We start from the raw sequence: 15,483 nt of genomic DNA, 5'->3' as shown, positions 1-15,483 counted from the left end.
AATACATCCCTGGGATTCCACCCATGTCCCTGCTGGACAGGGGCATCGGGTGCTGACTTGCCTAAACATGGGCTAAACTCTTGGCTAGTCTTATAAGGGTCTTAGGGCTAGTAGCCTAGTAACTTCCTGTAATCCTGTACTTTTATGTACAGAACATCTTTATTATGTAATGATGTCCTTCCATTTCACTGTTGCAGTATTCATAACATTTGGGATCCCCCGCCTAGGGCAACCCAACGTCTGGCCAATACACCAAAGCCTTAGGTTGCTTTAAGATATGCTGTACATCACACATTTTCATAACGTTGCTTAGGGTATAAAGGTGACATCTGGATGAACCATCCTCAACTTCTTTTCTGCCAGTCTGAACACCATCTCTTGATAGTCTGTCTGAACGTCTATGTTGTGTTGCTGGTTTCAACAAACCGTTGCAGGTAAGTGCCCCATTGGGTTTTTTTTACTTGTGTTTTTGTTGCTTGTGGGGTTTCGTGTCATCCAAGAAGGGTAAATGCCAGTGTGGGAGATAGATTCCCCATAAAGACCATCATGAACTGCGTCTGTTTTGTCATGGCACCTTGCACGATCATACGTCCTGTTCCATGTGTCAGGTTTTTGTACCTAAAACTTTGAGTAGTAGACTTTCTTCTTTGATGCTGTATCTTGAAAATCAGTAACTTGAACGTGTCAAAGATCCAATGGAGGGAACTTCTCACCCCGGTGGATAGCTGTCAGGAATGAAGGCTAAGAAGCCTAAGCCTTAATCTTCCGCTGTTCAGCCTCCGCCAGGTGGTTCTCCCAAGGTGAGTGAATGCCCGGAGGTTCACCCGGCTTTGTTGTCTGATTCCTCTGCTGCAAATGGGTTGGAGGGTGGTGGGGATCCAGCTTTAAGCACGTCCAAGGAGGCTTTGCAGACATCCATTTCGGACATTCAGGGGGAACCATGGTTGATAATTTCAGAGGGGCCTAAAGGTGTTCCTCAGATTTTAGTCAGAGAAGTTCCTACCACTATTATTGAATGCCATTCTCTGTCAGAGCCATCCAGGTTTTTATAAGGCAGACATCCCATTAAAGAAAAAACGGAAAAACTAAACATGTTTCTCCTGCCCCTAAGTCTTCTCTTGTCTTTTGCTTCACCCTTTGCCCGACATCAAGGTTAAGTTGATGGGTACCCGTCTTCATAAACAATTGGTGAAGCTGCTGCTGATGTTAGTCCTTTCAGGATAAGGGAAAAGCTTTACAGGAACTCAAACATGTATATTTCTCCTGTTTCTAAATTTCTGCAAAACTACCCCAATAAGCCAGCCTTTATCTGAGGGCAGTCTTGCCTTCCTCCTAAGCGCAAAAAGGGTGGCAAGCAAGCTTCTTCTGCTAAGCCTACTCAGACTTCAGGGCCTCAGAAGTCTTCCTTTCCAGATAAACCAGCTGATGTCTATCCTATTATTCCCAGCCAGTTTCCTCCCTCTGTCCCTCTCCCTGTTTTGGCTACAGATTACTCAGGATTCCTGGGTTCTGCTCATTGTTTGTTAGGGTTATTTCATGGTGTGGAAACCCCCCCCCTTTTTATGGGAATTCCTTAGCCCCCCTCAGGCACAGCTCTCCTTTTTCCCCACATGTGCTTCAGGACATTTTGACTTTGGGTACTATTCAAGAGGTGCCTGTGTCCCAAAAGGGGAGGGGGTTTTACTCCAGGATGTTCTAGCACCCAGAAGAAAGGATACTTGGAGACCAGTTCTAGACCTCCCTCATTTAAACACATTTCTGAAGGTCCCCACTTTTCGAAAGTCCCTTCAGACTTTCCCTGTTTTGTTTTCTCAGACTTGTATGGTGTCTCTGGATCTCAAGGATGGTTATCTCTATGTTCCAATCCATCCCCTTTTCAGGAAGTATTTGGGTTTTTCTGTTTCCTGGCATTTTCAGTTTTCTGCTTTGTTTGGCCTTTCTACTGCCTCAAGGGTATTTACCAAATGCCTCGCTCTTGTGATTTCTTTTTACAGGCTTCAGGGGATACAAATATTTCTCTACTTGGATGACCTGCTGCTTCAGGCATCCTCTCCAGACAATCTATTGCAAAATCTCCATTTTTGCTATCTCTGTTCTTCAGAGCCTGGGGTTTACAATAAACTTCAAAAAGTCTTCTCTGACTCCTTCTTAGGACCATGTTTTTCTGGGTTGCAGGATTCAGACGGTGCCTTTGATGGCATCCCTTCCTCCTTCCAAGACCTTGAGCCTCCTCTCCTTTCAAACTCCTCTTCCTCTGGCCTCCATTACAGCCAGGAAGTTTCTTATAGCTCTGGGTTTCATGGCATCCACCATCCCTATACTCCCTCTGGCCAAACATCACATGAGGAAATTTCAGTGGTTCCTGAAGTCATTTTGGCTTCAGCATGCTCATCCCCTAGAATTTGTAGTTACTCTCCTACCTTGTCTCAGGAAGGAACATCACTGGTGGATCCAGCAGTTGTCTTTAAATCCAGGGCTCCCTTTTCATTCCCCTCTTCCCTCTCAGGAACTGTTCACAGATGATGCCAAAGTGGGATGAAGAGCAGCTTTTGGCTCCTTAAAGGTGCATGGGGTGTGGTCTCCTCTTCAACAGCCGGAGCACATCAGTGTCAAAGAAATGAGCCTTTCTGCTGGCTCTTTAGGCTTTTTATCATCTTTTCTCCCCCGGGACCTCTCAAGGTGTTCATAGACAACACCACAGTGATGTGGTATGTAAACAAACAGAGGGGGACAAGACATATCTTTGCTGGTTGGCACTCCTGGTATGGCATTTTGCTGTCCAGTATCAAGTGACTCTTCAGGCAGTTTACATTCCCTTGGGTCAAAACATTGTGGCAGACACTCTGAGCAGGTCCTTAACTTAGTCCCACGAGTGTATGTTTCAGAGGGATGTGTTTCTGGACATTGTTCACCAGTGGGGCACTCCTCATATAGCTCTATTTACCTCCCCTCTGAACATACAGCTTCTTCTATTTTGTGCCAGTGTCACAGTCCTCTGGTGTGGAAGGTGGATGTCCTCTCTCTTTCTTGGAAGGGGATATTTCTTTCTTGGAAGGGGATATTTCTTTGCTTTCCCCCTCCTCCCCCTCATTCCAAAAGTCCTGTTCAGAATTCAATAAGATGCCCCCAAAATTTTGTTGCTGCCTCCCTTTTGGCAACCGCATTCCCTTTTCTGCTTTTAGCTAAGGGCAGTCATCACAAGTTACCGCACAGGGTTGACCTACTCGCACAAGACAAGGGATCTCTCATCCATCCCCACTTGTCGACTCCTCTTCAGCTGACTCTGTGGGTGATAGGATTTTGATTCCACATAGACACCTTTTTCTGAGGGTATGTTTAGGGTCCTGCAGGAGACCAGGAAACCCAATACTAGGAAATCCTACTTATCCGGAAGTCTTTCTTGTAATCTGGATCCACTTTTTCTGGATGTTTTTTTGGTTCTGTCTTATGCTGGGTTGGCTTACTTTTCTGTTAAGGCTCACTTCTCGGCTATCTCTGTCTGCTTTTATCGCCTCCTTTAGCTTCTAGGTTTGAAGCTAAACGATTCCTTAAATGTGTCCTTCATATTAGGCCTCCCAGGAAGCCTGTTTCCCCCAACCTGGGATCTTAATTTTGTTTTGAAGAAATTGACTCAGGCTTCTTTCGAGCCTGTAGCTTCAGCTTCCTTGCAACATTGCTCTTGGAAGACGTTTGCCCTTACTTCTGCCGGATGGGTGTCTTGAGCTTCAAGCCCTTATGGCTTGTCCTCCTTTTTTGGTTTCCTTGAGAATTAATCATTCTTTTATGCCCAAGATGGTGAGTGAGTTTGTCCCTTAACCAGTCTGTTAATTTGCCTGCATTTTCCCTTTTCCGCAATCTGCTGGTGAGAGGGTGCTGCACAAATTGGATGTGCATACAACTCAGATTTTATTTGGATAAGACTATTAGGAAATCTGATCAGCTCTTCATTTCCTTTCATCCTAGGTCTTTAGGATTGGCTGTGTCAAAGCAAACTCTTTCTTCTGGGATTTCAGAAGCTATTTCTGTTTGTTATTCTTTAGACGAGATCAGACAATTATGTTTGCAGATGACATTGTGATCTGTAGTGAGAGTAGGGAGCAGGTGGAGGAGACCTTGGAGAGATGAAGATATGCTCTAGAGAGAGGAGGAATGAAGGTCAGCAGGACTAAAGCAGAATATATGTGTTTGAATGAGAGGGAGGACAGAGGAATGGTGAGGATGCAAGGAGTAGAGGTGGCGAAGGTGAATGAGTTTAAATATTTGGGATCAGTAGTTCAGAGTAATGGTGACTATGGAAGAGAGGTGAAGGAGAGTACAGGCAGGATGGATTGGGTGGAGAATAGTGTCAGGAGTGATTTGTGACATACGAGTACCAGTAAGAGTGAAAGGGAATGTCTACAAGAGGGTAGTGAGACCAACTATGTTATATGGGTTGGAGACAGTGGCACTGACAAAAAGGCAGGAGTTGGAGCTGGATGTGGCAGAGTTGAATATGTTCAGATTTGCACTGGGTGTGACTAGGGTGGGTAGGATTAGGAGTAAGTATATTAGAGGGTCAGCCCAGGTTGGAAGATTTGGAGACAAAGCCAGAGAGGCAAGATTACATTGGTTTGGACATGTGCTGAGGAGGGATGCTGAGTATATTGGGAAAAAGGTGCTAAGGATGAAGATACCAGGTAACGGGAAAAGAGGAAGGCCTAAGGTAAGGTTTATGGATGTGGTGAGAGAGTACATGCAGGTGGTTGGTGTGACAGAGCAAGATGCAGGGGACAGGAAGAAATGGAAACAGATTATTCGCTGTGGCAACCCCTAACGAACAGCCAAAAGAAGATGATGATTCTTTACATGGTAAGAGCCTTCCATATTTTGTTCAGGCTCATTCTACTAGAGCTGTGACTTCTTCTAATGCTTTTTTCAAGGGTTTTGATACTATCTCTATTCTTGAGGCAGCTACATGGACTTCTGTGCATACTTTTACCGAGCACTAGAGCTAGAGCGCTGGTTTTGCTAAGACCATCTTTCATGGCTTCCTAGAGACCTTTGCTGGTCCTTCCTCCTCCCAATTTTGTTCTGGAGCTTTGGCACTCTCCCTAATGTTATGAATGCAGCAACAGTGAAATGGAAGGACATAATATAGTTATAGTATAGTTTGTGTAAAATCTTGCCATAACTGTAGATGTTCTCTTCACTGTTGCAGTATGTACTCCCTCCTTCCTCCATCTGGTCCATTTCTCTTCTGGATATACTGGTGCCTCTTGATTTTCCTTGGACTGGCGTTCCTTCTTGGGCTTTCAGTTTTGAGGATGGTATGTCCAGGCGTCACCTTTATGCCCCTTGCTATGTGAGGAACATGCATGTGACGTACAGTATACCTTAAAGGAACCCAAGGCTTGGGTATACTGGCCAAACGTTGAGCTTCCCTAGGCAGGGGATCCCAAATGTAATGAATACTGCAACAGTAAAGAGAAGGACATCTACCTTTATGGTACAATTTTACGCAACTGTACTTTATTTCTTTTTCTTCAGTGTTAATGGGTTCCATTCCTAGGATCATAGGAGATTAGTAAGCTAACTGCCATAAAGCCTTTTTAAGCCTAGCCATTCATGTCACAGTTTTCCCGAATTATCAGTGTCCATGGGCTAGAATGGCTTTGGTATATGCCTCTGTCTTAAAACATCTACAGACTGCCCTGTCTGTAAGGGTCATAGGTGACTATATAATTTTATCTAAGGTTCATTCCCGCAAACATTTGTTCATCAAACCATATACAGCAAACAGCCATTCTGCGAATGTTCAGTTCAGTAAATCCCAGGGAAAATAATAAGTTGCCCATCAGAAATTTGCCCTTTTCCCTACTGTAGTGCAATCTTAGAGTTGATGTATATACTTAGGAGGGTGTAGGGACAGAGCCCCCCCACATTGGGGGATGTAAGGTGGTGCAGCCCCCCCACCTGGGTGGCTTTTAAAATACTGTTCTCTGTGTGATGGTCCAAATGATGGGCAACTCATTACTTTCCCTGGGAAAATAATTTGTTGAACTGAACATTCGCAGATGTGAAAGTTTGTTGTATATGGTTTGATGAACAAAGGTTCACAGGAATGAACCTTAGATAAAATACCTGGTTCAGATGGATTCCCAGCAGGAGATTTATGTTAAACTGCCCACTCTCCGGCCTAGCTACCAGTCATGTGGGCAGTAGCTGCTTTACTGGATGGCTAAGAAACTAGTAAATTTTAGATTTGGTGTGTAATGTTTCTTGCAGCTAGCATTCTTAACGAGCATTTAATATAGGATTGTTTTATATATTTGTTTTAAGAATTTTCCTGCAGCAGATGTTCAGTTTACATGAAATTATTTTGAATTGTATATTGGCATGACAGTGGTACATATATATGGTCTGTAAAATCTGACAGCATTTTGCAGGTTTGTTTTCATTCTGCTATTTTCATCCTGGCTGCTTACTTTGCTTCTATCTGTCAAGGTTCCCTGTGTCAGTAATATGAGGAGATATGAAAGAAGTATATTTTTAGACTTTTCTGCTTTGCTAGGGATTTCCTGATTTATGTATGCAATCCCTCCCCAAAACAGTTGACCATTAACTGCCACAAGCTGCTGTTCTCATCCACTATGTCTTCAGAACCTACCTTTCCCTTCCATGGGCTCAGCCCTACCTTGCATCCAGAGCCAATGAGAAGATCAAGGACACTGTTGCAACATTATATGTTCTCTAGTCCTATCTCACTTTCATTCTAACAATCTGCATTCAAACTGGAACCTTAGTTTGAGAGAGAGCCTTACAGAACTATCTGCAAATATATAGAGCTGAGTATATTTTTCTGTATTATTCTGTATTATAGAGCTAAATTGTTTGCTTAGATATCTGTTGTCTTACTGCTCTGCAGATATAGAGAGAACAGTATATATTTTTTGGCTTTATAATTTGCACATTCCTCACATCTGTGTTGAAACTGTTTTTCCCCTACCCCCTCCCAGTTCTTGGTTGTAGTTTAAATTTGGTGGCTTTTGCAGTGCCTGCCCCACTGTAGATTTGATCTAAGAGACCTCCCAGGCCCATCTCTTTACTGCATTCTATCTAATAAACCCTTTCTGCACTTGCTTTTAGTCCTTTTTAATTTAATTACATTTTTTCAAACTGTGTGTGGACTAATATTGCTACATATTCAAGTGTGCCAGCTTGCACTGCATGAGAATTGTATTTACTACTGCTTTTGCTACTTTTCTGAAAAAATAAATTCATCTGCTTTTACTGTACTTGTTTCTTCCTACTTTATTTTGCTTTTGCGTCATCTTAAAAGTACTCAGTTGTATTTATTACTGCTTGGTGTAACTCATTCTAAGCCTTTTAGTTTAAACACTTGGGCTTCAGGCCAGTTGTTTTACATTGAGGGTTTGTGGTCTGCACTGTAGTGGCAGAACAGGTAGCTTACATCCTTCTAAGTTGGGAACTGCTGATTGAGGGCTCAGTGTCTGTTATTCTAAAAGTGTATTAATTCTGGATGTCCTTCAAGGATGCATCTGCAGTCCTAACAAATGGGTTGTCCTGCCTCAGGCAGCCCTTCGGTCGGCCGGATTCCAAAGTCTGGGTCTGGCCTCGGCTGATGTCGCACTTCACCCGACGTCATAGCTGCAGTTAACCGGGTATAAAGGCATCAGCCGACGCCATTTTCCCCAGTCTTTCTTGCCGCGTGGCGCCCGAAGCAGAAGCTGTTCGCAAGTGCCGGTCGGTCAGAACCAGAGATTGCTACTACCGAAGACTTCTAAAAAGCTAAGTACCCCGTTGGGGACTCTTTCTTGCCTCAGCCGATGTCATAAAAAGTGAATAACTGTTTAACTTGTGGGAAACAAATACCTCATAAAGATTTCCACTCTTACTGCCTACCTTGTTTAGGCCCAGACCACGACGTAGCAGCTTGTCTAGCCTGTGCTTCCTTCAACCGACGGACACTTAGACGTCGGTCGGAGTTTGCAGAGGAGTTTTTCGGCTCCGCTTTTGCTTACAACATGCCGTCGGAGACTCCGACTTCACATTTAGCTAAAAAGCGTAAGGAAAAGGACCGACACTCGCGGTCCGCTGTTTCGGCCGAAACAGAGTCCTCTGTTCTTCCTTCGGCCGAAAGCATGCCTCCTACAACAGAGGCCTCATCCAGCATGGCTGAATCTGCTACTGATATTCCACCTGCTCTTACAGGTTCTCAGGATTTATCAGATACTATCCCTTTAGATATATCTACTCCTGCACGTGGAGCTGCTAGGCCCCCTGCATCCATGTCAATTAAGGCTTTTACCAGGGCTAAAGCAGCCAAATCAACAAAGACCGTGCCTGCTAAAACCCCCTCTCACAGGCCTAGCTCTAGTACTCAAATGCTTAGTCTAGCAGAGGATCTCATTTCTTTGATCAGGGGATCCCAGCCTCACCCTGACAGGGCCTCTCACCCCCCTCCAGAGAAGAGGCCTAGAGCAGAGCCCCCTGAGCCAGTTTCTACAGATTACTCCTCTGATGATTCAGAAAATACAAACCCTCCAGAAGGCCCTTATTCTCCATATGAGGACTCTGATGCAGAAGACTCCATTCCTTCTGCCTCTCCTCCTGAGGAATTTTCTTTTGGGGAAACCTTGCATGCTATGAGAGAACAATTTCAATGGCAGGGCCAGGATTTTTCAAACTCCTAGGAAAAGGCTTAGGACCTTTTTACATTTGCCACAGCATAGGCCTTTAGCCATTCCTCCAGTACTTACAGTTGTGGATGATGCATTTAATGATGCTTGTACTGCTCCTGACTCTCTTCCTCCGGCCCCTGCTAAGCCCGACAGATACTACAGGGTTCCGGACACACATTATCACTTGTATAAGGCTCCTATTGCAGATCCTGAAACTATTTCACAGGGCCCCAAAGCTGTAGCAGCTGCCTCTGCCAAAAACCTCCTCCCCTCTGAAAGGGAATCTAGGGCTTTAGAGAGATGGGGTAAAAAAGTTTATACTTCTGCTAGTCTTTCGGCTAGGGCCTTAAACTGTCAATTCCACATGATTCAGTATCAGGAATTTATGTTAGATCAGTTAACTAAAAAACTGTCCTCGCCTGAACCTTTAGACCGAAAGTCCCTTCAGGAATTGGTACATAACATTCAGCAGGTCAGTAATCATTCCTTAAAATGCGGCTATGATGCACTGGAGGCTTCCTTTAGATCAGCTATGACTGATACAGTGATCAGAAGGCATGCATAGTTAAAAGAGCAGTCCTTACCAGACCATGTAAAGTCAAAGCTCCTAGATGCTCCCATGGAAAAACACAGTTTGTTTGGCTCCCCTGCACAGCAAGTGTTGAAGGTGGAAGAGAAAGCAAAATCTGTCCAGACAGTCAAGGATTTCTTACAGGTCCAGCCTCCGAGGTTTAGTAGGAACTGGCCTTCCAAGAATTGGTCCTTTCCAGACACCACCAGAGCACAGAGAGGCAGGAATAGGCGCCCAAGAGGCAGAGGTCAATCCAGAGGTGCCTACAGGGGACGTCAGTGGCAGCCTAACAACCAGAGAAGTACTGCCACAGATCCAGCCACTACCACTTCCACAGGACAATCGCAGTGACTTGGCTCTAACAACTAAAAGCACCCTTGGGCAGAAAAGTAGCCTTATTTTCAGTAAACTGGCATTACATTACAGGAGACAAATGAATTTTACAGACAATAGACAAAGGTTACAGGTTTCACTTCCATACTCTACCAAGGAAGAGAGGAATGCCAAACCTACCTCCAAATCAAAAGACAAACGCTCTAGAACAAATAGACCACTTACTAAGGATGAGAGCTATAGAAAAGGTACCGCCTATGGAACAAGGACAAGGATTTTACTCCAGACTTTTCCTGGTGCCAAGGAAGGAAAACCAATGGAGACCTATTCTCGACCTGTCCGTTCTGAACACATATCTCATTGTTCCAAAATTCAAGATGCTGACCCTACAGCAGCTTCTTCCCATGCTGGGCAAGGAGTCTTGGCTGGTAACTCTAGATCTCAAGGAGGCATACCTGCACGTCCCCATACGACCAAATTGCAGAAGATACCTCAGATTTCTTGCAGGATCAGAGCATTATCAATTCTCAGCATTGCCTTTTGGCTTATCTACTGCGCCCAGAGTATTCACGAAATGCCTGGCATCAGTAATTGCTCATTGCAGGCTTCAGGGAATTCAAATTTACCCATACCTGGACGACTGCCTGTTACAAGCGGACAACAAAAACAAATTAACAGAAGATTTGGGAAAGGTCATTCACCTATTGCAAGCCCTGGGATACACAGTCAACATAAAAAAGTCAAGGCTGATACCATCCCAAAGGATAACTTTCTTGGGTGCAGAACTGGACACATCAAACCAAATGGCATTCCTCACAGCAGAAAAGCAGAAGCACCTACCACTCTATTTCATGGCATTAACAACGCAGAACCAGCTTACAGCAAGGAAAGTCCTGCAAACCCTGGGTTACATGGCATCCTGCATAATATTGATTCCACATGCCAGACTACATATGAGGAAGTTGCAATGGTACCTAAGGAATTTATGGTCTCAGCACAAGCACAGCCTAGAAACCCAAATTCCAATAATTCCATGCCTGAAGCAAGAATTCCGATGGTGGGCTCAGGCCTGTCAATTGAACAAAGGACTGCCTTTCCACAGCCCTCACCCAAGCCAGACTATCACCACGGACGCCTCAGACCTCGGTTGGGGGGCACACATGCTGGACAAGTGCATACAAGGCTTATGGACTCAAGACCAGCTGAACCTACACATAAATCAAAAAGAGATGCTGGCAGTAAAACTGGCAATTCAGACATTCAGACCGTTTCTTCAACAGGGTCATTTGCTGATAAGGACAGACAACACCACAGTTATGTGGTATATCAACAAACAGGGAGGCACACATTCATATCCTCTATGCCGGATGGCAATGGACCTCTGGAATGTGGCCCTGAACCTCAACATTCAGCTCCAGGCAATATTTGTGCCAGGAAAAGAAAATATACTAGCAGACATCTTAAGGAATGGATGCTGCATCCAGACATCTTCAAATCCATTACAAGGAAATGGGGACTACCAGAAATAGACTTATTCGCATCCCCACACAACCACCAATTGAAAAATTCTGCACAAGGACATACCACCCACTTGCTTGGAAGGTGGACTCCCTATCTTTCAGTTGGGAAAACCTGACAGTATATGCATTCCCACCTCTTCCTTTGATGCACAAGGTGCTACTGAAGATCAAAGAAGATCACCCAAGGATCATCCTGATAGCTCCAGACTGGCCGAGGCAACATTGGTACCCACTACTGAGGAGTATGTCTCGGGAACACGCATGGCCTCTACCCCTAGTTCCTTTACTGCTAACACAGAACAACTTCAAAATCCTGCATCCAAACTTGAAAACACTGCAGCTAGCTGCTTGGAACATTGCATAAGACAAAATAACCCAGATTTATCTCAAAGGGTTAAAGACATTATCTTGGAGGCTCGCAGACCCTCAACAAGAAAAACTTATTCAGCAAAATGGAAAAGATATCTCATTTGTAGTGCAGCAAAAGGAGAAAATGTATCACTGGCAAACGTAGCTAACATCCTGGAATACTTAGCAGAGCTTTCCACAATGGCCTGTCCTACTCCTCCATTAAGATTCATGCGTCTGCTATTTCAGCAGAATACAACATGGATCCTCCAGTCTTTTCTCATCCTCTACTAAGGCAGTTCCTGAGAGGAATTAAAAATGTAAAACCACCAAGGAAGCCACCATTGCCTACATGGGACTTGAACTATGTGTTAGAAAAGTTGACACTTCCCCCTTTTGAACCAGCAGCAACAGCAGAATTACAGTACTTATCTTGGAAAACTGCTTTCCTGCTTGCAATCACTTCAGCAAGAAGGGTTTCTGAATTACAGGCATTAATGGCAGTACAGCCCTTCCTTATCTTCCATCAGGATAGTGTGTCCCTGAGAACTAATCCTACTTTTATGCCAAAGGTGGTCTCCAGGGTATCATTAAACCAAGCAATCCACCTACCTACATTCTTCCCCAACCCACAGAACAGGGGGGAAAGACTACTACATACCTTGGATGTGCATAGGCAATTGCGCTACTACCTGGACAGAACCAAGAACAATAGGAAAACTGACCAGCTTCTGGTAGCATATGCAACAGGAATGGAAGGAAAAGCAATTTCAAAACAGACAATCTCAAAATGGATAGGAAATTGCATTAGATTTTGTTACTCTTTTTTATCATGGAAAGACAACTCCAGGAAAACATCAGACCTCACTCCACAAGGGCTACAGTCACTACTACAGCTTTTTTACGAGGAGTGGCTACCAAAGACATTTTAGAGGCTGCTACTTGGAGCTCCGTGCATACATTTGCCAAGCATTATAATCTACCTTTATACTCCAGATCCCGAGCAGGTTTTGCCACTGCTGTTTTGCAAGGGATCTTAACTACACCATAATCTTCTTAGTACCTCCTCCCCCAGTTTGGCTATGGTATTCTACCCATTTGTTAGGACTGCAGATGCATCCTTGAAGGACATAGTACAGTTTTGTACCTACCATAAATGTAGATGTCCGAGAGGTATGCATCTGCAGTCAGGATTACCCACCCTCCTTCCCCTCTGTGGTACTCCTAGGGTATTTGCCCATCTTGTAGCTAGCTGGGGGAATCTATTATGGTGTATTTGTTTGTATATATGTATATACATGTTTATTTCTATTTGCTCTCTATTGTTTGGAAACATTTGGATTTATCCAAATTTAGCCTTCCTAGAGGGCACCTGGCATCTGGGGCAAGAAACACTGAGGAAAATGGCGTCGGCTGATGCCTTTATACCCGGTTAACTGCAGCTATGACGTCGGGTGAAGTGCGACATCAGCGAAGGCCAGACCCAGACTTTGGAATCCGGCCGACCGAAGGGCTGCCTGAGGCAGGACAACCCATTTGTTAGGACTGCAGATGCATACCTCTCGGACATCTACATTTATGGTAGGTACAAAACTGTACTTTTAAGCACTTGGGCTTTCAGGCCAGTTATTTTACATTAAGAGGGTTCGTGGTGTGCACTCTTGTGGGAGGAGAGGCTGGACTCTGCCCTTCTGAGCTGGGAATTTCTGGTTAAAGGCTTATAGTGCATGCATATCTGAACTGCTTCTTACTGAAATTGGTACACCTTGTTTGCTGTAGCATAGACTAGATCCAGGCCTGCTGAATCTAGCTCTGTTTGTATAACTTGAGCACTAATCCAGGCATTCTTTAAAGTATTCAATTGTATTTATTACTGCTTAGTAGTAACTTGATTAAAGTGTAGCTATCATTCTAAGTCTTTTGGATTAAGCACTTGGGCTTCAGACCATTTGTTTTACATTAGGAAGGTTTGTGGCATGCACTGTGGTGGCAGGACAGGTAGCTTTCATCCTTCTAAGTTGGGAACTGCTGATTGAGAGCTCAGTGTCTGTTATTCTTAAAGTGTATTAGTTCTGGTTTAAGCACTTGGGCTTCAGGCCTTTTACTTTACATTAAGAAGGTTCGTGGTCTGCACTCTTGTGGGAGGAGAGGCTGGACTCTGCCCTTCTGAGCTGGGAATTTCTGGTTAAAGGTTTATAGTGCCTGCATATTTGAACTGTTTCTTACTGAAATTGGTACACCTTGTTTGCTGTAGCATAGACTAGATCCAGGCCTGCTGAATCTAGCTTTGTTTGTATGCTTGTTTGTTTGCTTGTTATTTCCCTAGAACGCTAATTCCGCCTAAAACGCAGCTTCTCAACGCTTCTGTAGATCCCTAGCGATATCTGCATTGCTTACTGTACTTATTTCCTTGTTTCACTTGAAAGAAAGTTACTGTTTATCGTTTTTGCATTTGTTACCTGTAACACATTGCACTTAAGTTACCTGGCACTTGCTCACTAAAGCAATTATATAAGTCAGCACTAAAAATTAAAAGCACTACACCCTCATTCCCCATTGGCCTTTGTTTTCAATTATAAAGGAATTTCCAATATTATTCTAGCATGTCCAAAGGTCAGTTGTTAATCTCCTCTCCGGTCCAGCTGGTGAATCTGGGAATCTTGAGGCAATGTTGCAACTGCCTCATTTACACAGACAGCCCTCTGCTCCTCCCAACAAATTCCAACACATGTGAGAGATCCAACCATATAGCCAAACTGGAGGCTAAGCTCTCTCAACTCAGTACTGGCAGAACCAGTCAGGAGGAGAAGGAAACCACACTCACTACAATTCCAGTCTCACATAGACCTACCATGACAGCAAACCAAACACATAATCGCACAAAAACATACTCGGAGGCTCTAAATAAAGATCTGCCTAAGCAGCAGAGGCCTCCAAAGTAGACACCCAAGCAACCGCTACCCCAAAACAAAACACGTGCAACACATCTCACAAAGCCAGTGTGCCGAACAGTCACAGCCCTTAAGGCTAAACAACACACCTGGTACACTTGTAATAGGTGACTCCGTCAGGCACACTGACGTCCCGCTCACCAGGCTGAACAAGAAGGTCACGGTGAGCAGCCTGTCGGGTGCTGGGATCCGCCACATAACACAAGCACTCGGGTCACTCCAAGGCAAGTACAAATATGACTCGGTCATTGTCCATGCTGGTGTGAATGACCTGAGACGTACCTCCCTGGACTACATGAAAAGAGACCTAGAGGAGTTCTCTGAGCATGTAGCCCAGGCCAGTATGACCCTGACCTTGAGTAGCATCTTACCCTCACCAAGAATGATGCCACAATATGAAGACAAGATGATCAATTTCAACAATTGGCTTAAGTACTGGTGTCATTCAAAGGGGATCCAATGCCTGTCAGCCTGGGGATGATATGCTCGACAAGCCACGATGCTTCGCTAGGGACGGCTTGCACCTGTTATCCCTGGGCTTTCGGATATTGGCAAAGGCTCTTGCTACCCCCATAGTTCCTTTTTTAGGCAAGGCTCAAAAGACAAACCCACCTCCATAGGCATCACAAGGGATAAGAAACTGAGTAATGCTACTCAACGCCAGAAGTCTAAACCTCAAGATGCACGCACTCGAAACTCTTCTTAGCATGGAGAACATCGATATCTATGCAGTAACAGAAACCTGGTTCAGGGCTCCCTAGAACACCCCAGCACTACCAAGGTTATACCTCATACCATGCTTTTCGGCCCCAAAACTTGGACCGAACCACAAAAGGAGGGGGAGTATCGATATTCATCAAAGATACCCACACCTCCAGGTTGGTGGCAAAGCACGAAGCATCAGAGACTATCCATGTGCAACTAACAGTGGGTAAAACTGCCTTCCAGTTTATAGCCTGCTACAGACCACCCTCCCAAACCCAGGAACCCCACTCGGCCATCCTGAGAACACTGGAAAATATGAAGGTCTCTCCAAACACCATTATATTGGGCAACTTCAACTACCCAAACATAGACTG

This window comes from Protopterus annectens, chromosome 10.part0 (genome assembly GCF_019279795.1).
Source record: "Protopterus annectens isolate FY-2018-M chromosome 10.part0, PAN1.0, whole genome shotgun sequence".
NCBI classification, from domain to species: domain Eukaryota; kingdom Metazoa; phylum Chordata; order Ceratodontiformes; family Protopteridae; genus Protopterus; species Protopterus annectens.
Note: the sequence above shows the minus strand (reverse complement) of the source record.